The sequence below is a fragment of the Ambystoma mexicanum genome, chromosome 4p (genome assembly GCF_040938575.1).
Source record: "Ambystoma mexicanum isolate Mex_15411 chromosome 4p, UKY_AmexF1_1, whole genome shotgun sequence".
NCBI classification, from domain to species: domain Eukaryota; kingdom Metazoa; phylum Chordata; class Amphibia; order Caudata; family Ambystomatidae; genus Ambystoma; species Ambystoma mexicanum.
Genome location: NC_090927.1, coordinates 258,301,780 through 258,327,962, shown reverse-complemented (window position 1 = coordinate 258,327,962; position 26,183 = coordinate 258,301,780). Strand labels below are relative to the sequence as shown.

The following is a 26,183-nucleotide window of genomic DNA, read 5'->3' as shown; positions in this document are numbered from 1 at the left end:
TTGGTGGTAGGTACATACAAGGGAGGGATGAAAAATGTGAGAAAGTGCACAGAAATCACTGTTGGAGATAGTAGGATGTGTGGTGGAAGAAGCTATTGGGTTGGGGAAAGAGTTGTGTTGCCTGATTTGTACTTATGATCAGTCAGGCTCATTATGCTACAACACTTGCTAAGTTGTGTCCCATGGTTCCCGTGTTCCAGTAAGAGGCAAGGGGGGTCTGTAGAGTTCTGCTGGATCTCATTGAGCACTGGAGGTCACCACATACTTGGGTGCACCATGAGATGGACAGGTAGGAGCCTATACTCACCTTGACCCACCTTCCTTCCTTTGTATGGGGGATACAGTTATGTTGGTATCATGCACCTAGAATGCACCTGCTACCAAAATTACCCTTCAACTGAACATGATTTTTTTGTGAGAACGCACAGTATACAAATAACCGCTTCACTAATCGGAAAGTAAAATACAGTAGATGATTGACAGGATGATCTTTCTGATAGGTTTTCATTAGGCCTGTGAGACAATGAAAGTTCGTTGAGAAAGACCTACGAGTGCTGCAAGACATATTGGGATGCAAGAGTAGGACTTCTGCTAACGCCCGAGAGCGTGTGTGAAGGTAAAAATGTCTCAGCATTCCTAATCTATAATTATTGCTATTTTTGGCGGTTATGTTATGTTTTTAGTTTACAGAGTGCATGCTTATCAACAAACCACCTGTTAGCAATATTGAAAGATAACTGACGGAAGCAGTAGCGCACGTAGTTGGTCGAGTTTACTGTAACTCTACTGAAAGTGAGTAGTGCAGGGTTATGCTTTAAAATGAGAATTACAAGTTCCAGAATCCTCTAACTCCCTGAGGGACAGTGGCAAGGCATTGCACAAATGCGGGGCTGGGTACCACCATGCCCTGCCTCCGCACGTTTCATCTTACATCTAGGCGCATAGAGATGACTGTGTTATAGTGAATACCAAAGGCCCTGGTTGTTGCTTGCTCTATGGCATGACTCAGAAAGAGTTTTCAATGGGGTGAAAAACGCTTTGTAAATCTGGCCCAGAATGCTTTAAACTCATTTTAATGATACTGGCCACCTCAATATACGATTTAGGCAGGGACTACGAAGTGCACAGAGTTTGCATAGCCCAATCGGAACAGAACGGAAATATAACAAAATGTCGCCACCAGGATTCCTGACTGGCAGAAATTCAGATCTTTTTTTCAATCCCCCCAACCCCCCCTTAGACCACATATATATGTTGTGGGGGTATCGGATATAATACAAATACGGGAGAGCTTCAGGAGGTCTCCCCCCCACATATGTATGTGGTGTAAAGAGGGTTGAAAAACAAAAAAAACAAAAAAAGAGTCGCCTTTATCCGTTGTCGGACTTCTGGGGGGGTCGCAGTAATCACATAGATCCGACAGAACAAGTGCAAACCCTTCTGATGTCCTGTTTTCAGAGATGTTTTAATCTGCAGAACAATTATGTACATGGAGCAACATTATTAAAATGTAGTTTATATTCCAGATAACGATGTTAAAAAAAAGTGTGGAGGGATCTCTTAATTGCTACCCTAATTAATGAAATGATGGCATACACACTGGAAGTTTGGCAGAAGTGCTCAGGTATTGACTATGTAAAAAAATAATATTTAACAATATGCAAAGTTTGCCCTTTGTGGTCGTTCCTTAGAATATTAACAACACATTATGGTCGACAGATGTCAACATATTTAATCTTTTGTGACAAATCACCAGGTTCGTTATTTTTCTCACATGTTGACGCTAGGATCAATAGTATGATACGTGCCACGGTGTCCACGTTGGAGCTCATAAGGGTTCTTTGTAACCTGGTACTAATGAACTAACTTATTAACGGATGTTTCTTTTCCACCAACTGAAGAAAACGTGCGTCTTAATGAGCTGTTTGGGTTTACAATCATGACCTCAGTTGGTGGGTTTGGGAGCAGACGCTAATTATGAATGTGATAACATTGTAATTTCGAAAATGTCAAGGAGACATCTTATTAAGCCAAGATGGAAACAGCCAACTCTATAAGATTAATTCTATTGCAGCAGAAGTTTACATATTTCAAGTTTATGTTTTATTTTTTTTAAAGTGTCCACAGGGTATATGAAATGTATGGCAGTGCTTTACATGAAAGGCAGCCAACCCAATACCTCCAACTCCACAAACACACAACATTTGCAAACAAAGAAATGCAAAGCTAGGCATTGACTAAGTCTGCAGTCTTGGCTGTTGTATGGTAAAAACATGTTGTGAGTTCATGCACACTGGCACACTTAGGAAGAAATAGCACATGTCAATGGGAAAGGAGACAAGAGTGTGGGGAGTGGTGCGGGGGGGGCGACTGGATGCAAGAGTGGGGATTGATGAATGAATCAGAGAGAGGGAGGAGTAATTATGAGGATAGATGGCTGTGCAGGGGTATAGTGCTAGAGTCCTGAAAGAATGGTTTTGAAGATGGGTGCATGTAGAAAGAAAGGTTTGACACTGTGTTAGTCCAGTTCACACAATATCCACATTTCTATCCTATTATTGGAGTAACACTAAAATGATATCCTGATGTGATGCAGCGCCTTTCAAAGTCCCACAGACCTCTTCATCAGATTGTGTACACAGAATAAAACGAGCAGCAACATCTCCATACTGTACATTCCTTTAACAGAGAAACAACAGAAGAAAATCTTTATTGGCTGGTGGAAGAGAATGTATTAAATGCAGTCCTCAGACACCCCGCTACACCTACAGAATAATAAATAAGCAATCAGATCAGAGATATAATGGTGCACATTGAAAAACAATTCACAGTTCTAGCAATAATAAGAAATTACATTTTGAACAAGCAGGAGTTACTCACATAAGAAACTTGTTATCTAAGCATAGTGCTCCAAACATTTGGTCTTACACACTTAAGATTGCCATTATTACTGTTTTGTGTCCTCAGCCAGTCCCTTAGGGGGTCAGAACCATAGTGCCCCTCAGCTCTTGGTGGTATTGCAGGTTTGTCATCTAGCACTGTTGATGTGGTGGCCTTGATGGTCCAAGGTTCACAATTAGCCATAGTGTATAATACATCATTCTACTGAGTTGAGCTTTAATGCTCTTCTGTTTGTGGTATTCTATAGACCACCTTTCAAAACAATACCCAAAAGGTCCTCTAGTATGCACCCATCTTGTGTGCAGTATTGTCCACTGGTGTCTCTGTTTTGTATTGAAAGATGACGTCTCTATGTAGGGTAATTCTTTGAATTAATTTATTTGCGGTTGTACTTCCCTTGTACATGTACTATTTGGCTCTGATGGGTTCCTATGGCAGAATCTGTGCAGTGGTGTTGCAGGTTTTGCATCTCCTAACTTGCACGGGTATGTACATGTGATGTTTGTTATTGATCTGGTGGAAAAGCCCTTTTGGTCAAGGATTGAGCTAGATTTTCCTGTCGCTTGTATGCAATTAGGCAAGTTACTTTTAAAAGGTCTCTAATCCCAACATTCCGTGTCAATGTGTCTGTCTGAGTGACTCTTTTGCAAAGACGGATTTATGGAGTGTGGCTATTTGATTGTCTGTTGTCTACATGTAGGAACATATACATTGGTTCCGGATGGTCTGGCTGTAGATAGCTTGCCTGGCCTGGATGGAAATATTTCCTGTGCAGGGGTTCATGTCTGTGGGTTTTTTGAAGACAGAGGTTTCTTGGTGGCCATTCCTTAAAAATGTAATAGTGGCACATCTAGGAAGTGATGGCAGGTAGCAGTCTTGCAGTGCTGTTGGAGAGAGTTGAGGTCTGAATCCTGTGCTTATTGTGTGGCGCAGGCTCTGCAGTTTATTGCTATGGTCTGCAGACTTTTCGTGTGCTAAGTGCTCCATGGATTGACTTCGGAGCCTTTTAGCGTCATAAACGGAAGCAAGCGCGTAGGCGCGCTTATCTGGGAAGTGGCGGCAAGTAGCAGTCTTACACTGTGCGGATCAGAGGAGAGAGGTGAGATGTAAAAGGCAATCCTTGCCTGATATATTTTTACATTGTGGTGAGTGTGCATACATTGTGCTACCTTTCTTGCCTGAAGGATATCAACGATGCCCAATAATTAGAAAACAAAAGGCGGGCATATAACCTATGAAAAGCAAAAGGCATGCATGGGTACTTGAACGAATTAACAATAATGTGCCCCAGAGAGTTGCCTGAAATAGTGTCATGCAACACAATGGGAACCCATGAAAGACACAGTGTTAAATGTATAATTACTGCCTTTCTTCATGCAGAAGCAGAGTCACCCTTTCTTGGTGCAGAATATATTAAAAACACGGTTACGGCTGAGATAAATGTTATTTCTCCGTCTCCTAGGGGAAATATTGAACAGGATTGTTCAAATTTGGAAGATATTGAAGATAACTCTCTATTGGAACCATCTTTTTAATTACATGAGAGCATAGCTGCAGTGGGTGAGATACCAGTTCCACCAAATATAACCAACAAGGCTGGTGTAGAGATGAGCGTCTGATGAGCTAACAAGGGATCAGAATAACAGACCTTCTGCTTCCCCAAACCTTTTTCGATGATCAGACTCAGTGGAAGAATTGGTGGTAGGGGACTCAATAATGGAACCCTTTGTAGAAATACAATCCCTTATGACCCCCATCCAATTAGCAATGACAATTTTACTAAAATGATGTGGTAAAATTCATGAAAATATAAAAAAAACTGTGATACCCCTAAATACTGAATCTGCCCTCTGCCACACCTGAAGGCTTAAATGCCTTAACTAACAATGGGAGAGGAAGACCAGTAAACATTTTGTCAATTTCAGCAAGTGTTGCCGAAAATGTCAACTATAACCCGCCTATGCTCTTATTGGTAGATGCTAATTCGGCAGTATCTGAGTCCTCTGAGTTCTTTCTATCCCAAAAACAGAGAAGATTAGCACAGAGACAGCAGATGAGCCGCAATACTAAAAAGCTAATTCCAGTAAATCAGGAAACTGCTGCCGTCAATAAACCATCACACCCTACAGAAAAACCTTTTTAAAATAGCGAAAAAAAGGAGAGTCGTAAAAAGAAATGTCAGCCCAAGAATGCTGGAACATTAACTACTTTCCTTTTAAATGAGCATAAATCTGATATCAGCACCGAACTTGAAGTCGAAGTAGAGAAACTTGGGCGGGGGAGGGGGGAATATTATTGAAGCTAACTGTTATTAGCATTGAGTATTGCTCAACCCCTGAGTGCGCTAAATCTGATGCAAAAGTGACATGGATAGTGGGCCCTGAGAACAAAAAGGATATTAAAGGAATGGTGCGGTCAGAAATATTATTGTTACTATGTTTCCGCCATGTGTTTTTAACCATAAGTCGATCGATCGTAAAAACATTTCCTATGCACCTTACCAGAGTTTTCGGCTCTTGAACACAAGCAAAATCAGGTAGCAGGGCGCGGCCATTTTGTGATAATCTTATCACTTGCTGCATCGCCCTGGGTGACCTGCCTTTGCGGCACTAAATCATATCCCCCGCCCCTGAGCCTGACAACACTAGACGCGTACCGCCCATTTCACAACGCCAAAGCATGTCTCGTGTCAACATTCTCTGCGCTTCAGCTAATGACGTGTCGCCATGAAAATGGCCGGACGCCTCTTTCTTCAATAAGTATAAACAGACCGTTTCACAACACACAACAGCAGATTTTCTATTCCATTCCTCTCACTGTATTTCTTTGCGTATTCTGTGACTCTTTTCTGTGCTCTGGTCAGCTACCTTCGTTGCTTGTAGCCCGTGTGAACAGATACCAGTACATCGCTATAAATTATTTTCATTTGTTTACCAAACAATGGCAACAATAATACCCTACCAGTACGAGCCGAAGTATTCCGAGGAGGAATTACTGGAAAGAGAAAAATGCGGAAACGATGGGGCTTCGGACAACAGTTGGGAGGACAATTCAACAGATGAAGAGCCTGGGCCTAGTCACATTGACAGCGTCTCCACCTGGTGTACCTGCAATCGGTGCGCGCTAATGCCAACCGAGGAGGAGAACTGCTGCTGCCGAGAAAACTCTGGATGCTTGTCCTACATATCGGAAGGCAGGACATGGCCACAACGAGTTACCGAGGTGACAGTTTTTGATGGTGCTTATGCACAAACTTTGCGCAACAGTTCGCCCTCGTAATCCAGGTAACAAGTAAGTATACTCTGGTCGTGATGTCAATTAGGCCACTACTATTTCATGGTTGTCTCCTATATTCTTGTAACTTCAATATATCATTGTCATATCAATTTAGTCTTGTAATTTTCTAGTAATAGTCATATAAAAGTCGTTCAATATTGTGCAGTGTCTAGTTAGCATTTGTTCTGGCAAAAATGCCATTGGAAACAAGAATTGTTATTGACAACTAAGCTTTAATACACTTATCTTGGTCATTTAAAAACAGTTTGTATCTTTCTCTTTCACAGGTGGTACCGGCTGGTGGCCTATCGTTCTTTTACATGGTGGCTTCATGGGAGGCTTGGACACCGCGTTCGACGAGTAATACCCGCCTGTGTCGTTGGTGGCATTAGAGAAACTTTCCCCAGTGATAGCGGTCAGTACAGGGGATTTTCCCTCGCTGTGCTGCAACCAGACCTTTACAATGCATAGTAGTTTTGTGCCATCAAAATAAGAAACAAAATAAGACACAACATATTTTTTATCAATGGTTGTTTCAGTTTTTAAGTGAATGAAGTGTGTCTCCATTCAGCAGTGTTCTGGTGCCTTGTCTGCACGACCCAGGCCCATCCATCCCCCCTGCACTATAAAAGGCAGTTTGCACCAGTGGATGTGCACAGCCAAGGGGTGCTGTCAGGGGCGCGAACGGCCAAGGTGCCAAAGACCATGTACACTTCAAAGCTATCTTTCGCGCAGGGGTCATTGTTCACATGGCCTCCTCAGACCCTGTGTCTCCAGGCAGGCTCTCCTTCAAGCAGGCCACGCCCCTGCAATCCACATAAGTGTGTCTCCAATCAGCAGTGTTCCGGTGCCTTGTCTGCACGCCCCAGGCCCATCCATCACCCCTCCACTATCAAAGGCAGTTCGCATCAGTGGATGTGCGCAGCCAAGGGGTGCTGTCAGGGGCACAAACGGCCAAGGTGCCAAAGACCATGTACACTTCAAAGCTATCTTTCGTACAGGGGTCATTGTTCACATGGCCTCCTCAGACCCTGTGTCTCCAGGCAGGCCCCCCTTGAAGCAGGCCGCACCCCTGCAATCCACATAATACCACAACATATACATGTCATTAATTCACAAACACACCCCTTTTTGTAATTCTTTATAAACCACTTGATATTTATCATGAGAACATCTTTGAGCACTGCAATTCAACTCATGAACGTGCTACCTGAGAACCCTGGTGACCGATGCTAATCTGCTCGTCGTCGTGCTATCTGTGAACTTCTGAGACCGCTTCGAGTCAACTCGTAAAGTGCTACCTGTGAACATCTCCCTGTTCTCCTGCCACTAACTACTCTGCTTGCTGAATCTAACTGTTTGTTGGTCAAGGTAAGGGCATGTATCCTAACCATAACTCCTTAATTTGTAAATTTCTATCTATTTTGAAGTAACGTACTCAGTAGTGCTATGTTCATTGGTCTCATTGCTATTGACTTGAGTTTTTTTGTTATGTTATCGATATATCAATTTTCATCAGTGTCAATTGGCATCTAATTGCCTCCTTCGCGGACCGTGTCTATAATATAAGCATGTTTCCTTTTCATGCACGATAGTACATTCAAGGGACGAGTAACATGTTCTGATTTTCGTCACATCAATGAATTGTTTGTGAAAATTATCCTTTAATACAACTGCCCACGCTGCACTGGTTTTGCTGTGGTGCCCAAAAGAAAGCGTGCATTGAACAATGTATGGTCTAATTCCTTCTTTCTCACATTTTTATGCAAAATAAATTTCGAATATTGTTGACCTTTATTTTGCAGAATTTACAAAAATGCCTGCAGGTTTGATTTTCGGTTGCCCTTCAAAGACCCATGACAAATCTGAAGGCACTACAATGCATGTATTTCCTTAAAACTGTAGATCGAATAAGAGAATGGGTCAGATATTGCGGATATCCACCGGCAGAGCTTGAAAGTAGAGTCAAAAAAGTCTTGGAGGACAAGAGGGGTGATCGATACCGCATCTGCAGCCTGCACTTTACCCCGAATATGTAAGACACATTCATGTACACAAAGAAGAATCAACTGAGAACGACTCAAAAATTGCTCCCAAATGCTATTCCGACTTTATTCGTTCACATGCCACCACAGGTGAGTCATGCTTCCGGATTTAGCTTTAGGCCTTGCGGTAGTGTGCAGGTAACCAAATGGATTGATTGGTATTTTAGGTGTAAATGTCACTTATAATACTTTCGATATTTATATGATTGTATAGCTTTTTAAAGAATGACCATTTTGCTAAACATCAGTCCTTGTTTTTAGAACACTCATTGAAAATTGATTTATGGGCACAGATAACTATGCTATATTATGCATTTACATAAGCATAATTTTCTCGTATTCAGTCTCCTTACATGCCATTTTTTAATATTAGCATTTCTAAATCAAATAATACTTTCCCTTTACAACTCCATGACTATCCACCGAATATGAAGCATCAAGATTCAACATCCATGTCTTGCCTGGAGTCATCAACCACTTTGAGAGCGTATCAGGTAATCTTACTTACATATTCTGTTCCAGAATTGTTTTATGCATGGAATTTGAGATAATCTGATCATATTTACGTATCGTGTCATTCGTTTACACAATGATTCATTCGTGGTTTGCTATTGATATGTACCTTTGTCCACGTCCCAATGTGTGTGTTCAATTTCCAATATTTTCATCCTTATTAATTCAAGTACTGTATTTTAGGGAGATGCTGAAGCATCCACTACAATTACATTATCCCTTGTAGTTGATCCAGAGCCAGAGGTATGCGTACTGACAGTTACATCGAATCAGATTATCTGATCATATTTACGTATCGTGTCATTCGTTTTTACAATGTTTCATTCGTGGTTTGCTATTGATATAAACCTTTGTCGTCTTTTCAAAGTGTGTGTTCAGTTTCCAATATTTTAATCCATACTAATGCAAGTACTGTGTTTCAGGGAGATGCTGGAGCGTCCTCTACAATTACAACATCCCTTGTAGTTGATGCAGATGTATGGATGTTGACAGTTCCATCGATTGAGATAATCTGATAATATTTAGATATCGTGTAATTCTTTTATACAATGGTTCATTTGTGGTTTGCTATTTATATGTACCTTTGTCGCCTTTCAAAAGTGTGTGTTCAATTTCCGATATTTTCATCCTTGTTAATGCAAGTACTGTGTTTCAGGGAGATGCTGAAGTGTCCACTACAATTACAACATCCCTTGTATTTAATCCGGATGTATGGGTACTGACAGTCCCATCGAACGAGATAATCTGATCATATTTACATATCGTGTAATTGTTTTACCCAATGTTTCATTTGTGGTTTGCTATTGATATGTACCTTTGTCATCGCCCCAAAGTGTTTGTTCATTTTCCAGTATTTTACTCCATACTAATGCAAGTACTGTGTTTCAGGGAGTTGCTTGAGCGTCCTCTACAATTACATCCTCCCTTGTAGTCGATCCGGAGCCAGACCTTGTAGTCGATCCGGAGCCAGAGGTACTGATAAAACCCTCTAATGAAAGAAAGTCGGTCTAATTTTACGTGTAATGCAAATGACTTATTTAGAATGGATACTCTTTTCTAGGGATGTTTACAAGATCAGTATATTGAATGGGAGGCATGCAGATCCGAGTCAGTACACCAGCTTGCTGATGGTGATGTTAGAGTAAAGAAGGTTTTAAACAAAAAAAAAAAATAAGGTTAGTTATAAACAGTTTATATTTTTAGCAATTGTTTTGTGCTGAGGCCTTCATTATATGCTTTTTTAATGTAAATTGTACGATATTGTATGTTGGATTGACAATGAACATCCCTTTTCCTATCTGTCCTGTAGTTGCCCGATGGAGTACGGACTATGCAGACACAGACAGGTGTCACAAATGAGAGATGCTGCTTGCCAATCTGTTTTCACCATGGAGGAACTATTAATTGAGGTGCAGCGTGTTCAGAGTCGAGATACCTTTTACAATGGCCAGAAAATGAATTTAATGTGACCGGCGAATCCAGCAAAGTGTTTTTGGACCATTGCTACAATGCGACTGCTCCTCCAGATGAAGATGAAACTGAATGTATAGAAGATAGTTTTACATTACTCGCAGAGCACTTGACACAAAAGACACCCGCCAAAAAGATGCCCCCCAAAAAGCAGTCGATATTGATGTTTTCTCCTATCCATGGTCAAGTAACAGATGTTGAAATGACAGAGACTGAAGCATCAACACTATCGACCGACGAACTAGACAAAGATATCAACTATAGTATGTCCAGTTTGGCTGATATGTCCACAACGGTTCAGTCTGAAACAACAGTGATGCAGGATGACAGTGTAATAAAAGAGGCCAAATACATAGTATTTGACAGCAGCTTGATGGAGATTGTAAAGATGTTGAAATGTGTGCATTCAGTGAATGGGGATGTATGTGGGAATCCATTGGTGAATATGACTCATCTAACACAAGGAAGTAACCTCAAAATACATGCCACCTCTCAAAAGTTACATAAAACATTTTCATGGTCCGCTCAAACGATGTTGGGGAAACTGCCAGCTGGCAATCTACTGTGTGCAGCAGCTTTACTTTTCAGTCGCTCTAGGAAGTTATCCAGTTTCTTTCAGTTTGTGGGACTCCATTTCATTTCTAAAACGCAGTACTACAAATACCAACGTGATTATCTATTCCCTGCCATTAGAGAAGCTTGGAACATTGAACATTTGTCTATTCAAAGTACATTCTCCGACAAACGGTTCAGGCTAGCCGGCGATTGACAGTGTGACAGCCCCGGATTTTCTGCTAAGTACTGCACATACCATTTTCAGGACATGGAAAGTAAGAAAATATTGAGTTCGGGGGTCGTGCAGGTGTCCGAATGTAAATCCTCAGTGGCCATGGATAAACTTGGTTTTATAAAATCACAGGAATATCTACAATCAAAGGGATTGCAAATCGACCTCATAGCCACAGACAGACACGTTTCAATAGCCAAGACAATGAGAGAGCAGTTTCCAACTATTAAACATCAATTTGATGTATGGCATGTTGCCAAATCAATCAATAAAAAAATCTCAGCTGAGGGAAAAAAAAATGTTTGGAAAGTATTTCACAGTGGTCCCAGTCTTTCAGCAACCATCTTTGGTGGAGCTCCAAAACATGTGATGGGTCTGTGCAAATTCTACTGGAAAAATGGTGGTCACTAATGCACCACTGTTCCAACATTCACCACTGGACAGAAAACCACCATTTCCACCAATGTGAACATGGCCCTTTGTCCCCAGAGCAGGCACGGAAGAAGAAGTGTTTGATTCCATCTACACCTCCACACAAAGACCTTGAGAAGATTGTGTTTTATAAAACTCTATTAAGAAATCTGAAGGGACTCACAGAATTCTGTCACCCAGGAGATTTGGAGGTGTTCCACAATATGTGCCTAAAGTACAGGCCAAAGAGATTGCATTTCGGCATCGGAGGCATGAAATATAGGACATTACTATCGGTATTAGCGCATAACGAGAATGTAGGCCGTGAACAATCTAGGACTACAGGAAACCTAGGGATGCTTCGCTACACTATGGCCTTTACGAAAAGACGCAAGTAATGGGTGGTCAAACCAGTATATGAGGAAATGGAATTCGATTTTGTGAAATATCTTATTATTAATGTCGTAGAGATGCATACTCATGGAACTGCGCGCAAATCTGTTCGGAGCACACATACATTGTCACAAAACATTGCCAACGTGCCATGTCCACCCAAGCAGAGCTCGTTTAACAGTTCAAATCCCGGTACAAATGACTACCATCTGTTTTTATTTTTGCCAAAATTTTTTTTTTTATAAAGTGTCCAAATAAATGAAATCTATCCTCTTAGTCCTTTTAAAAAAAAAAATTGTACAATTATTACGATTGACATACAATGTAACAGTGCTTTCACATTTCACAGTTTAGTTGAGCTACTGTGGGACCTTCATTTATCGTGTTAGTGCCAGATGGATAACAGTGTGTAAGAATCTTTGGGTTTTGGCAGTTGCCTTGCCATACATAGCCCCAAACAGCTGAATATTTGCTCGTCACACAAAAGGGATGAGACCTAGGCTACATAAGCTAATAGGCACGCAAGAAGTACTGACTGTGAAAACATGCCATGGGGTAGGAGGCCGTGACATAAGCAGAGGTGGGCCTATTACTAGACACACTTTGACTCTGTTTTTGTGTTTAATCGACTATAATTTTGGAGTAGGGCGCATTCTGTCATTGGCAAGTTTCCCCTACCCCTCAGCAGCGCCACGAACAGCGAGCAGTGACAGCCCCCAATTTTTTCCTCCAGGGCCCGTGCCTCAAAATTCAAGTTCTCATGGATGCGTTGACACAGGATGTTGCAAACTACGAATGTATGTTCATTGTGAGTGAAGGTCACCAGCTTAGAATTTTTGCTTGGGAGCTGGGGAGGCCCACACGTCGCACACACAGTATAAGGTTCTATTGTTTTTTGACCTTGAGAGACATGGACCATTCCGAAAGGGATTGAATTGAAGGAGGGGTGTAATAAGGTAATATATGATAAGGTTGTCCATTCCAAAACTGGACCTAGTTACATGTAAGTTCATTTTATGAAAAATCGTTGACACGAACAGAGTCTGCATTGTGGTCTGCATTACGCCGAGAGAATGGAAATGCTGAATATAATGTAAGTTTCTCTTTAGACGATTTTATACCAGAACTAGTCCAAATACGAATAGCTGACCGTTATTGCTGGGTTACATTGGCCCTCATTACAACACCGGCGCTAAACCATGGCGCTATTAGCACTTTGGTTGCTGCCGGTATTGTAACGAGTCCGCCATGGTGAAATGGGGAAGTACCACCCCATTCTAAGGTTGGCGGGGCGGTACTTCCCCATTTCAACATGGCCGTTTCCCATTCCCATTTTTGCCCCATAGGGCATAATGGGAATGGGGAAAGGCGGTAATTACGGTACCGCAAATTGCGGTACCGTAATTATCGCCAGGGTCCCTTTGCGGGTCCCTGCAATAACGGCTGGTTCCAGCCGCCGTTATGGGAATTGGGCGCTAAGGGATTACCGGTACAGGTACCTTTACCGGTACCGGTAATCCCTTAGCGCCAGGGTTGTAATGACCCCCATTGTACTTGTTCGTTCTGTGTGGCATATTGCAATGATGTGCTGGTACAACCTTTGTGTACTGGTCTTTCTACCGGGCACATGGGCAGGCCAGCATCGACACACATGTAGACCACCACTCGTTTCCCCCTGGTTCAACACTAATAAATCATTACATTATGTGTGCACCTCAAATTGTTGCCTCAGTTTACGCATTACGTTTAGAGGTAAACATACTCCATTGCACTACCCTTGGAAGCAAAAGCAAATAGCGAAGTACTTTGATATTCCACCTTGTATTCTCTCGGTTAACATTGTGTCACCTCTGCACTAATAGATAAAATGATTAATTGTAATAAAGATCGGCTACTGAGACACATTTCTATTTTTATGTTTTGCAAACAGGTACATCCTGCCATTCTGCGATTGTCATCTATTCCAGACCCCAACCCACGGATTCTTCAACCGCCAGCTGCAGCTACATGTAAATCACTGGATTTACTTGACTATTTTTTGGGACGATCGACAAGGGCCAATATGCCCTTACGCTGTACCAGCGATTAGGAGTAACCTAACAGCCTTTACGGTTGTCTAGTGCCAAGTTGATGCACCAGCCTTGCAAATCACTGTGCAACCAAAGTGCTTCATTTACCCAAAACGAACACCCTGTGTACCAAAAAGGAACAGCGCGTGACTCACAATAAACATTTGCGGATTTGCGGATCGAGAGCAAAGAAAAAAGTCCCATTTTGATTGAATATGTCAGACACCAAATGTTCTCAAAACATGTAATGTGACATAAATGTACTTTACCAATTGTTCAGTCTTGCTGTTTCCTTTTAAAGTACAGTTTCATATTCCTAATTGTGACGCGCTGTGCTGTGAGACATGTGTGTTGTTTTTCGGGTTCTGCGGCAAGTCGCGTAGGTGACGACTGTGCTCGTTTGGCTACGCTGCCCAGGAACGTCAGGGAGAGAGGTGGAGAATATCAATGATTTGGTTATGTCAGGCTCAGGGGCGGGGGTATGATTTAGTGCTGCAAAGGCAGGTCACCCAGGTCACCCAGGGCGATGCGGCAAGTGATAAGATTATCACAAGATGGCCGCACCCTGCTGCCTGATTTCATTTGTGTTCAAGAGATGAAAACTCTGGTAAGGTGCATAGGAAATATTTGTACGATCGATCGACTGATGGTTAAAAACATATGGCCGAACCATAGGGACAATAATATGTCTGACCACACCATTCCTTTAAGGCCGAAGAAGACAGCAAGACATGTAGTATGAAACAACTACATTTACTAAATAGAGACTAAAGGGTCAACCGCTCGGACGTGCTGTATTTATTACAACAGATTCACCCTCTACAGGTTCTGAAGTCCGATGACTGAGTTCGTTGAATCACTTCAGTGTGCAAACTCGAATGTCACTGCAGCAGTAGTGATACAGCCGCTATGATTCGGGAGAATTGTGACAACATATTAAGGATGGGTGTTGAGTTGGAAATTGATGAGGATGCACATGATCCTTTTGACCTTAATAGTGGCATCACGCTTTTAAGAAGTGGCTTATGTCCTACTAGTGAGAAAGAGATAATGACTGCTGGAGGTGCATCATTGGAAGAAGTAAAATGAGTACTAAAGTGGTTCACGATTTCACTACCTACATTAGAGCTATCGATAATGTCTTGGAACACCAGGGGGTATAGCCGTCTTCTTGGTGCTAAGAAATCGTTGAAACTGCTGCTTGAAAACCACATTTTCATGTTGCAGGAATGTTGGTTACTATACAAATGGTATATAGATGGTGATCAGGTTTTTCAGACTTTGGCAAAGAAGGGGGAATGTGGTAGACCCTTTGGGGGCATGTTGGTTGATATATGGGTTTTTTATTCTGTCCAAAGATGAAATATTTCACAATGTGAGGATAACATTGAAGCAGTTGAGGTGGGAGGGCTGGGCCCAGAAGGAAGTGGGAGGTTGTTAGTGCTAAATATCTACGACCCGCCGGGCGGCGCACTAACTAAGGCTATATTTGACTATCTGAGATACTGACGAATTGGATTATGGGGGACAATGGCGATTACGTATTACTTGAGGGCGACATAAATGCCTGCTGTGTTTGTGACTATGAATACGAGGAGACGATGGCAGTGCAAAGGAAAAGTACCATGCTACAGAATACTCCAAATGAACAGGGAAGAGCTTGGATCAGTTTCTTAAATTAATGGGAGTTAAGAATGTTAAATGGCCGCATATGGAAGATTTCCCAGGGCAATATAAGTGGGCTCTTGGTGACAAGAAAGCTACGTTCGAATTCTTTTGTGTGAATTGTGATTTATTACATTTAGTTAAAAGGATGTCTATCCAGTCTGATAACCCTAGTGATCACGCTACGCTCTCAATTTCCATTGCCAATGGTAAGGTGTGTTGTGCTCAGGAGAAAATAGGAGCTGTAAATGTTAATCATGTGGGAAATTGTATTTCCTGGTCAAATGAGGACCTTAGGAGAGCCTGTAGGTTTATGGGTGACCTTGGCCTGGAGATATATCAACAATTAGAATCTCTAGATATGAATGAGATAGAGAACTGTCAGAGGATATTTTCTATTGTAGTAGCATTACATGGAGTGATAAGTTTAGAATGCAAAGTAAAAAAAAGGCAATGATGTATGATAAGACTATTAGAGACCATAAGAGACACACGCACAGAGACATTCGTCATGTCAAATCGAGTATAATAGATGCTACTGGTGCCCACCTAATTATTACGATAATAAAAAACAAATATAAAAATGTAGTTAGAAATGCAGCATGGCAAAAGATGGTCAGCACTCTAAAATCACGGGATACCAAAGGCATATGGCAACTTTTGGGGGAAGCTAAAGGAAACAAATAGAAGAATCTTAAATTCAACAAATGGTGTAAATATTTAAGACTAAACTTCCAGCATGTTGAAGGCATTAAAATAATTGAACGTAATCTCGTAACATATGCTGCTACTGTGCAAATAGAATGAGATGAAATAATATGGAAGATTGGGCAATTAAAAGCATTGAAAGCACCAGGTCCCAATGGTCTAGCCAGTGTTGTTTTAAAGAAAGACCCTGAAAGGTGGACTACAATTATTGAGATTCTGTTCCGAAAGGTACTTCAAGAAGGAAATATACCCAGGTCATGGAGAACGGCAATCCTGGTGCCTATTTATATGAAGGGCGCCCGTAGTGATCATGGGAACTATAGACTTTTTTCTATGCTGGATATAACAGGGGAAATGTTTGCATCATTTGTACAGGATAAACCCTATCAATGGGTTGATACAGGACAACTCCTAGATAGGTTCCAAACATGCTTTAGGGAAGGGTCTACAACAATGGATAATCTGAGATTAATGGATCTATCAAATGAAAGAGCAAGGGTGAAATAGAATCTGGGGCTTTATGCTCTTTTTATAGATTTTTGAACAGCCTTTGACTCGATAACCAGAGTCGTACTCTGGCAAAAACGTGTATCTTAATGATTTCCAGACTATATTCAGCATTTTTTTTAAATTACTATGTAGCAACATCACTGTGCAGGTAAGGTTGGATGGCGTTGGGATCAGCGACAGGCCCTGTATTGACCAGTAGGGGGATTGTTGTGTACTCCGTACACCAAGTACGCATGCGCGGGCAGCCACGGGGCTCGCGCATGCGCATTAGTTTAATAAAGGCGGTGCCCGGCAGTTCGCGCCGGAGACCGGAGCCATCACACGTCTCCGGCGTGTAGTCCTTGCATGCATGGGTGCGTGTGATTGTGTGCGTGTGTAACGGCTGGAGGCCGACTCCAGCACATACAAAATTGGCGACGAGGCGGGATCGGACCTGTTCTTCCCGTTTCCGACGACACCGGCGAAACGAAGCACAACTCCGCAGTCGCGGACCCGCTCTAACAGTTGGCGGCCATTATGAGTGCTCACTTACGACGACACACGCAGTGGTTGCGGCTCGTGCGCCATCTGCCCGCTGGAAGCAGTTGCAGTAATTTTTGGACACTTCACAGCCCAGCTGAACCAGGGCTGTGACATCAAAAGGAAAAAAAAAAGAGGCAGAAGAGCCAACAGGTAAACTCTGCCACAGTTGGGAGTTGGATCATCCGTCAGCCTGCCAAGACAATACAGTGAGTACCTATCGTGATGGGTGAAGAAACCGATGATGAGGGCGCCGTTGCCCCAATACCCCGCAGAGTGCGCACCACTTTGGCTCCCATGCCCGAATTTGATACTACGGGGCCCCCATTTAAACTTGGCCCAAAATGGCTCACATGGGTCAAAAGACTGGAAATGATGTTCAGAGCCTCAGGGGAGACTGAAGACGAAGCAAAGATCGCCATCATGATGTACTCTGCAGGCACTGAAGTCCAGAAAGTATATGACTCCCTTGACATTCCTGTGGCAACGTATGACGCTGTCAAGCAAGCACTTCGGGATCACTTCCTACCATTGGCCAATGTTGACTTCGACAGGTTTGTCATGGGGGCAGAAAAACAACGAAGCGAAGAGTCACTGGACCAGTTTTGTGCCCGTTTGAGACACCTAGCGAGCTCCTGCAGGTGGGTCAATGAAGAGGAAATGGTCCGCAACCAACTGCTGCAAGGTTGCTGCTCAGGAAAACTGAGGAGACAAGTCCTGAGGGAACCAGGGCTGACCCTCTGGCAAATCCTGGACATGGGAAGAGTGTATGAGCTGGCGGAGGCCAGAGGATCGAAAATGGACGCGGCCACACATTCCAAGAATGAGGAGGAGGCTCTAGCAGTCGGACGGTTCACACCTGGGAAGGCCAGATGGACACCGAAGAAGGGTGAAGGACCCACGACTTCAGGTACACCTCAGTCGTGCTCCTACTGTGGATATGACCTCCCACACAGGGGCGAAAGCTCAGCCAAATCACGAACATGCGGCAGGTGTGGGATACCGGGGCATTACGCAAGGATGTGTAGGGCCGCCATGCCCGTAGCAGCAAGCAGAGGACCAGAGAGGGCCGGTAGAGGAGGCGCTTGCACGGCAAGGGGCATATCCTCCCTTGAACAGGACGTGCACGGCCTAAACATTGCCGAAGAAGAGGAAGAAGAGGAGGAAGAAGTTTTCTTCATTTCCAGCATTGCAAATGTCCCCGGCACCAGACGAAGGCCCATATGTACTGTGGACATTGGAGAGATTCCCACCCCAGTCCTCATTGACACGGGAGCTTCAGTCTGTGTACTGGCGGACAGACATTACAACGCACTGGCAGGCCCACCCACCCTGTCGCCCTCCAAAGCCCAGATATACACTTTTGGTGAAGATACCCCGCTACCCATCCAAGTGGTATTTGCAGCCCCAGTGACCCATGGTCAAAACAGCATCAAAGCGAGGTTTTTTGTAACCAACGTCAGTCCGCACTCTCTTTTAAGCTGCGCAGCATCTGAAGCACTCGACCTGGTTCATTTCACGTTTGCTGTATATCACACAGATCTGGACAGCCTGCTGACACGCTTTGAGAAGCTCTTCAGGGGCATAGGGAAACTGAAGGCGGAGCCACTGAGGCTCCACATTGACGAGTCAGTCAGACCAACAGCGCTGAAACATCGTCGCATACCGTTTCATCTGAGGGCTCAGGTGGAAAAGGAGCTACAAGACCTGGTGGAACGAGATATCATTGAAAAGATGGAAGGGCCCAACCCGTGGGTCTCTCCCATTGTAGTGGCTCCAAAGCCCAAACAGCCTGGGGCTGTATGCATTTGGGTGGACATGAGACTTCCAAATCTAGCCATAAAAAGAGAACGTCATCTTACTCCCACTCTGGACGACATCGTTGGTGAACTTCAGGGTGCGAAATTCTTTTCGAAACTAGACCTGAGAGCGGGTTATCACCAGTTGGAGCTCCACCCTGAGTCTAGATATATTACAACCTTTACTACACACGAAGGACTGTACCAATATAAAAGGCTCAGTTTTGGAATTTCCTCGCCGGCAGAAGTCTTCCAAAATGCCATCTGGGGGGCTCTGTCCGGACTAAAAGGAGTAATAAACATGTCAGACAACATCCTAGTCTTTGCCAAATCTGAAGCTGAGCACATCAAGCGCCTGGAAAACACTTTTCAAAGGCTCCACAACCTTGGCCTGACGCTGCACCAAGAAAAGTGCGAATTCCTGAAGGACAGCCTGGAATTTTTTGGATTTGTCTTCCATGCGGGAGGCATATCCCCTGACCCTGAGAAGGTGAGAGACATTCGAGAAGCGTCACCTCCCACGTCCCCGGCAGAAGTCCGCAGTTTCTTAGGGATGGTGAACTTCTGTGGGCGGTTTATTCGAGACTTAGCATCTCTCTCCGAACCCCTGAGAGCACTCACGAGGAACAAAGTGGCATGGACGTGGACCGGCAAGGAACAGAGAGCATTCACGGCCATCAAGGACGCCCTGTCTGAACAAGACACCATGGCGTATTTCAACCCAGCCCGGGAGTCCGAAATCATAGTGGACGCCAGTCCAGTGGGACTTGGGGCGGTTCTCGTGCAGGCGGATCGACAGGGATCCATTCGACCCGTTGCATACGCCAGCAAGGCTCTGACAGACACAGAGAGAAGATATTCCCAAATTGAACGCGAAGCCCTCGCAATACTATGGGGCTGTAAACATTTTAGATTATATATTCTGGGGAAACCAGTTGTTGTGGTAACGGACCACAAACCCCACCTACCCATCCTGGCTGGCGCTTCGTCCAAACCGCCACCTCGGATAGAGAGGTGGATGCTATCCCTCATGGAGTACGGGGTGAAACTGGTATACCGCCCAGGCACGCACAACCCTGCAGACTATTTGTCTCGCCACCCCGGCACAGGAAGACCCAGAGACACTACGGAGGTTGCAAACTGTACGGACACCATTCACATGGTTGTTGAGTCGGCGCTTCCCATTGCTTTGACAAGACAGGAAATTGCCAGCGAATCGAACTCGGACGAGGCGTTTCTGAGAGTAAAGGGGGCGGTAGCCACAGGAGCATGGCGGGAACTCCTTCTGAATAATGCCCGAAGAAACGCAGAAACGCAAAGGGACCTACAATTGCTCTGGGGCGCACGACACAAGCTGTCCGTGACTGCCGATGGTCTCCTGCTGAGAGGGCACCGGATTGTGATCCCCAGGTCACTCGTGCCGAAGGTCCTTCAGTTGGCGCACAACAGACACCAAGGGATGACCAGAATGAAGGCACGTCTCAGACTCAAAGTGTGGTTCCCTGAATCGGAAAAGAAAGTGGAAGAGTATGTAAGGGCCTGCATCCCGTGCCAAGCAACGAGCCCGGCGGAGAAGGGACCCCCGATTCAGTCCATGGCAAGGAGCGATTCACCCTGGGGAACAGAACATGCCGACTTTGGCTCAACCGGAAGAGGACTACACTTCCTAGCAGTGACTGACCAATGGTCCCGATATCCAGAGGTGGAACTGGTCGAGTCCCAGGCCACCGATCACACCACCCTGGCCTTGGACAAGATATTTGCTACCCATGGTTTTCCCCTTGAGTTATGTTCGGACAACGGGTCACCTTTCCAAGGACAATCATTTGCTCGATACTGCGAAGAGAGAGGCATAAAACACCGAAAGGTCACCCCACTTTGGCCAAGAGCCAATGGAGAAGTGGAGCGCTTCATGCGGACACTAAACAAGGTGTTTCGCATATCTGAAAATGGTGTGGAAGACCTCCGACGGAATTTGGTTGAATTCCTCCGGGAGTATCGCACAACACTGCATCGATCAACTGGAATAGCACCGGCTGAGGCACTTTTCAAGAGGATCCCAAGGGGACTCATACCGGAGTCAGAGGGGAGACAACCAGGAGTGATCGACAATGACCAAGTACAACTAGAAAGGTCATGGAGGAATGAAAATGAAACAGCGCGGAGGAGACTGCCAGAAAAACAGATTGCGGTTGGGGATACCGTGTTGGTACGAAATAGAAGAGCAGAAGGGAAGCTGTCGACAACGTATGAGACCCAACCACTGGGAGTAACACACGTGAAAGGTACAATGGTCACCGCCGCCAATGCCAGAGGAACTGTCACCAGAAACGTGTAGTTTTTCAAGCGCATCAAGGCCGCGAGTGACGAGGAAACAGCCGAACAAGTCCCGGAACAAGGGGAAGAAACAAGGGTGGAAGAAGCCACCCCAACTGCAGATCATGAGACATCGGAGGCCCCTAGTGACGGGGCAACCCGGTACCCGAGCAGGGCCGGACGACGACTTCCCCAGAGGTTCAGAGACTTCATCATGGACCCTGCACCATAGGTGGGAAAGGTGTCGTTGCAAATCCGAAGAAGGAACCAGGTTGTACTTCTGCAGTCCGTTGTTAATTGTTAGTGTTTCTGCAATGAAGTGTTAATTGTTTATTTCCGGGGAAAAGGAGGGATGTTGTGTACTGCGTACACCAAGTACGCATGCGCGGGCAGCCACGGGGCTCGCGCATGCGCATTAGTTTAATAAAGGCGGTGCCCAGCAGTTCACGCCGGAGACCGGAGCCATCACACGTCTCCGGCGTGTAGTCCTTGCATGCATGGGTGCGTGTGATTGTGTGCGTGTGTAACGGCTGGAGGCCGACTCCAGCACATACAAAAGGGATCAGGCAGGGTTATGTCCTGGCCCCCCTTGCTCTTCAATTTGTACTTAGCAGATTTACCCAAATGTCTGAATGCGGTCTCGAATTGTCTGCCAAACTTTGACGCCTAGAATATTATGGGCCTCATTACGAGCATGGAGGTAATCAAAAAAGGAAGGCGGAATGGTAATACCAGCATCGAGTACCAGTCCGGGCCATTACGAGCCATAAAACCCGGCATTACCCCACCGCCTGTACCGTGCCCCTTCTTACCGGCATGCGCGCGTCCACACACCCATCGTGGCAGCAATACCGGGATGCCGCTAACAGGAGGACATCACAAGTAACGCAGGCATGCACCTACCGGCATCCCGGATGGCGTTAAATAGGGCCTGGATGATGGCGGTACTACAGGCATTGCAGATCACCCGTAAATAGCAACCTGCTGTGTACCCAACTGCCACAGGTGCACACAATCACCAGAGGTGGAGGCAATCGAGCCTGTCCAAGCACAAAAGCAGCACACCCACACACCACAACCCTTCCTACACCAAAATGAACCCACTTGCTGTTGTAATCCTGGGACTGGAGGACATGCCTGCACTGCTACACCAGCAACAACAACAACAACAACAGGCAGCACAGAGGAGACACAGGAGGAGGAGGAGAAGGAGGGTGAGACAGGCCCAGCAAGTCTCACCAGTGCAGCCAGTGATACCACATAGGCAGCCACCAATCCCTCGCATCAGAGCCAGTCCATTCATCTTAACCCCTGTGCATATCCACACCCTGTACCAGTTGGTCCGGGACACCATCACCACCATAGTGGACATGATACACGATGACATCATCAGCCTGATAGAAATTCGCACTGCCATCCCCCCTCTACTGAAGGTAGTGTCTGTGCTCCACTTCCTGGCCACAGGCACTACCAGCACACAGTGGGCCAGCGGCATGGCATATCACAACCACTCTTTTCACGCATGCTGACCCAAGTGCTGGATGCCCTCCTGAAGCACGCAAGCATCCACATATCCCTACCACGGACTGGCCAGGAGCTTGCTGACACTAAAGTTGGCTTCCATGCACTGGCAGGCATGCCCAATTGCGTCGGTGCCCTCGACTGCACCCATGTAGAATTGGTGGTCCCTCATGCCATTGAGGTGGTGTACCGCAATCATAAGCAATACCACTCTATCAATGTGCAGATGTTATGTGACTCCAGCAAGATCATCACACATTGATGCCATGGTGCTGCGTAACTCCTCGCTACCCCGCTACATGGAGCGACATGCTGGATGACGTGCCTGGCTGCTCGGTAAATTGCCTGACAGGTCCATGGCAGTGCAGTGGGGGGTGAGATTGTTGGGGGGATGCATACTCCACCTGGGTGAGAATAGGGTGGATGCCTACTCTACCTGGGTGAGATTGGGGGGATGCATACTCCAGCTGGGTGTGATTGGGGGAATGCATACTCCACCTGGGTGAGATTGGGGTGGATGCATACTCCACCTGGGTGAGATTGGGGGGGCATAATCCACCTAGGTGAGATTGGGGGGGGGATGCATACTCCACCTGGGTGAGATTGGGGGGATGCATACTCCACCTGGGTGAGATTGGGTGGTGAGTAGACAATGCACATACAGCAAAACACTGTTGCACTGAACATCCGAACCTGAAAATGACACATCAATGCCATACATAAGACCAGTGCTGCACAGCAATGACAATATGCCAGAGGTACAAGCAGGCCACCATGGGAATGTCAAGCGATGGATGACAAAACATGATTACACCTGTGTCAATGCCGCTAGTGGGAATACATACAGAGCAATATACATCGACAATATGGGTGGAAAAACATTGTTACGCATCTACAGTACATCTGCATCAGCATGCAAGTGAACACCCTGCATCATCTGGACAACGCAATCCACACCAGCAGACCATAATACAGCACACATTGCGTCAAATGAACCTGTGTGTATACATCCAGGACATGTGCATGTCAACACCAAATAGCTGCAGAGCCATGGCAGTGATTTCTAAAGGTGTCAGGCCAGATATTGACTTACACATACCTCATTGTGCTCACATGCAGGTGATGGTGGCTATTCCTTGAAGCCGTGGCTACTTACCCCTGTACGGAACCCGCAGAACAGGCACGAAGAGGAGGGCAATCGGGTTCATACCCATACCCGTGTTGTGATTGAGCAGACCTTTGGCCTGTTGAAGGCACGGTTCCGCTGCCTCAGCAGGTCTGGTGTAGCACTCCTTTACGGGCCTGAGAAGGTGGCTGTGAACCCGCTGTGAGAAACGCAAATCACCATGGTCTGTGCCATGCTGCACAACATGTGCATCCGGCGAAACGTACCACTGCCACCTGACATTGACCTGCATGCACTGGGTGAGGATGACGATGATGATGGAGGAGATGCAGCACCCCTGCCAGTTCACGATGCACAAGATGGCCGTGCTGTGCACCAATCACTGATTGACGATTTCTTCTGAACCACAGGGATGCTGATGGTTCTGTGTTAGTACTACACTAGGCACTGGGATTGTGTGCATATGGACACAGGATGTGTGGGGAGTTGGGCACTGTGCACTGTCATGAATTGAATAAACACACACACATGAAATGATCAATGTCCACTCATGCTAAGATTTTGAACACAACGGGTGTACTGGATATTTAACATTATTGAACTTGAACCCTCCTCCTCACACACACCCTTCCCTTCCCCCAAACCCAACATCCCCAACACCACCTCCTGCCTCCCCCCACCCCCAACACCCCTAACACTACTTCCCCCCTCCCCCCAAAACCCCCTACACCACCTCCCCCCTCACCCATTGTCATCCCACACATGATGTGCCAATCATGATTTTCCCCAGGTGCCAGTGAGCACATGCAGGGTGGACCTGCTAATTGCAGCCTCTCTTTGGGTCTGGGGGCAGCATGTCTGTGTGGCGTGCGCTGTGCCTGGTCATGCGCACAGGGCTTGCGGGAGTCGAGCTGGCAGGTGTGGTGGATGGGGTAGAGGTGGATGCCTGTGCGACCGTCGGTGCAGGTTGTTGCTGCTGCAAATGTTCAACAATCCTGCCAAGGTCCTGTGTTACTGCAGCTAAACTGTCTCAGATGACCATGGTGATGGTGTTCATGGCTATGATGTTAGCCACATTTGCTTTGCGTTTCTCACAGCGGGTCCCCCTCTGCCACATACTGCCGGACCAGCTCGATCATGCCATCCTGGCGGGCCTCAACCCTCTTCAAGCAGGCCTCCATGCTAGTGGTGGCTGTGGAGGTGGACGGTGCAGTGGCAGGGTGGGCCAATGCTGGACTGTCCTCTGATGTGGATGACAGATGTGGACTCCCCAGTACTACGGCATGTTCTTGCATGGGGCTGACTGTTGTGCCCTGTGTGGAGTGCAGGGGGGTGGGCTGGGGGCTTGGGGCATGAGGACATGCCACATGGAGGTTGTTGTCCATGTCTAAATATTCCTCGGCGTGGCCCTCCACATCGCTGAGGGGGGCAGTGGCAGCCACCTCCCCTATGGAACTGGTGGCAGCAGACTGCCTGTGCAACAGTTGACAACTCTGTTGTGGCTGTGTCGTCGGCTGGTGTCTCACATGTTATCTCCTTCTCTGCTGGCCTGCCCTGTACTGCTGGTGCTGGCCTGTGTTGCAGTCTGGGCATTGGTGTCGCCACGGAGGTAGAAGGTCCAGTGCCTTCTTGACTGGCCCTGGATCCCTTGGAGGATGTTGTGGCCTTTGGGGCAGGCTCCTGGCCTTCACTTCTGCATCTGTGCCTGTGGGAGAACAAGAGATGCAGGGCATCAGTGATGGTGGTACGTGCAAGATGTATGATTTGGTGCTGTTCAGTAGTTCACGTTTCATGCATTGCATTCTTGTACGTGTGACGCACAGGGTAGTTGCAATGGTGGTGGGCCATATTGGCATATGTCGTGGACTCTCCTTTCTGGACTGATGTGTACTATGTGGCATACCGTTGTATTGCAGTTTGCGTGATGTGTGACATGTGATTTCTTCCTGTGTGTTGGGTGTCTGTTGGTAATGGGATTGCCATGCCGCATGCATATCATTGAGACAGGGTTTGGGCCACCATCTGGACATGGATCTGTATATGTGTGTATGATGGACCATGCATTGACTTGGTTCACTTTAACATCTGTTGTGCTACGTCATGCTTTGGTTCTCTGTGGTTTGTGGGGATACTCACCTCCATCTGCCGATGATG

At 45.8% G+C, this 26,183-nt stretch overlaps 1 long non-coding RNA gene across 1 annotated transcript in view; it reads left to right on the top strand.

Moving 5' to 3' along the window:
• The first annotated feature begins 499 nt into the window (after window positions 1-499).
• The window catches only part of LOC138452577 (uncharacterized), a 116,114-nt gene continuing 90,430 nt past the window's right edge, over window positions 500-26,183 (top strand). Inside the window, exon 1 of the long non-coding RNA XR_011260228.1 lies at window positions 500-616. This is a non-coding gene — a long non-coding RNA (uncharacterized lncRNA). The remainder of the gene's footprint in view (window positions 617-26,183) is intronic.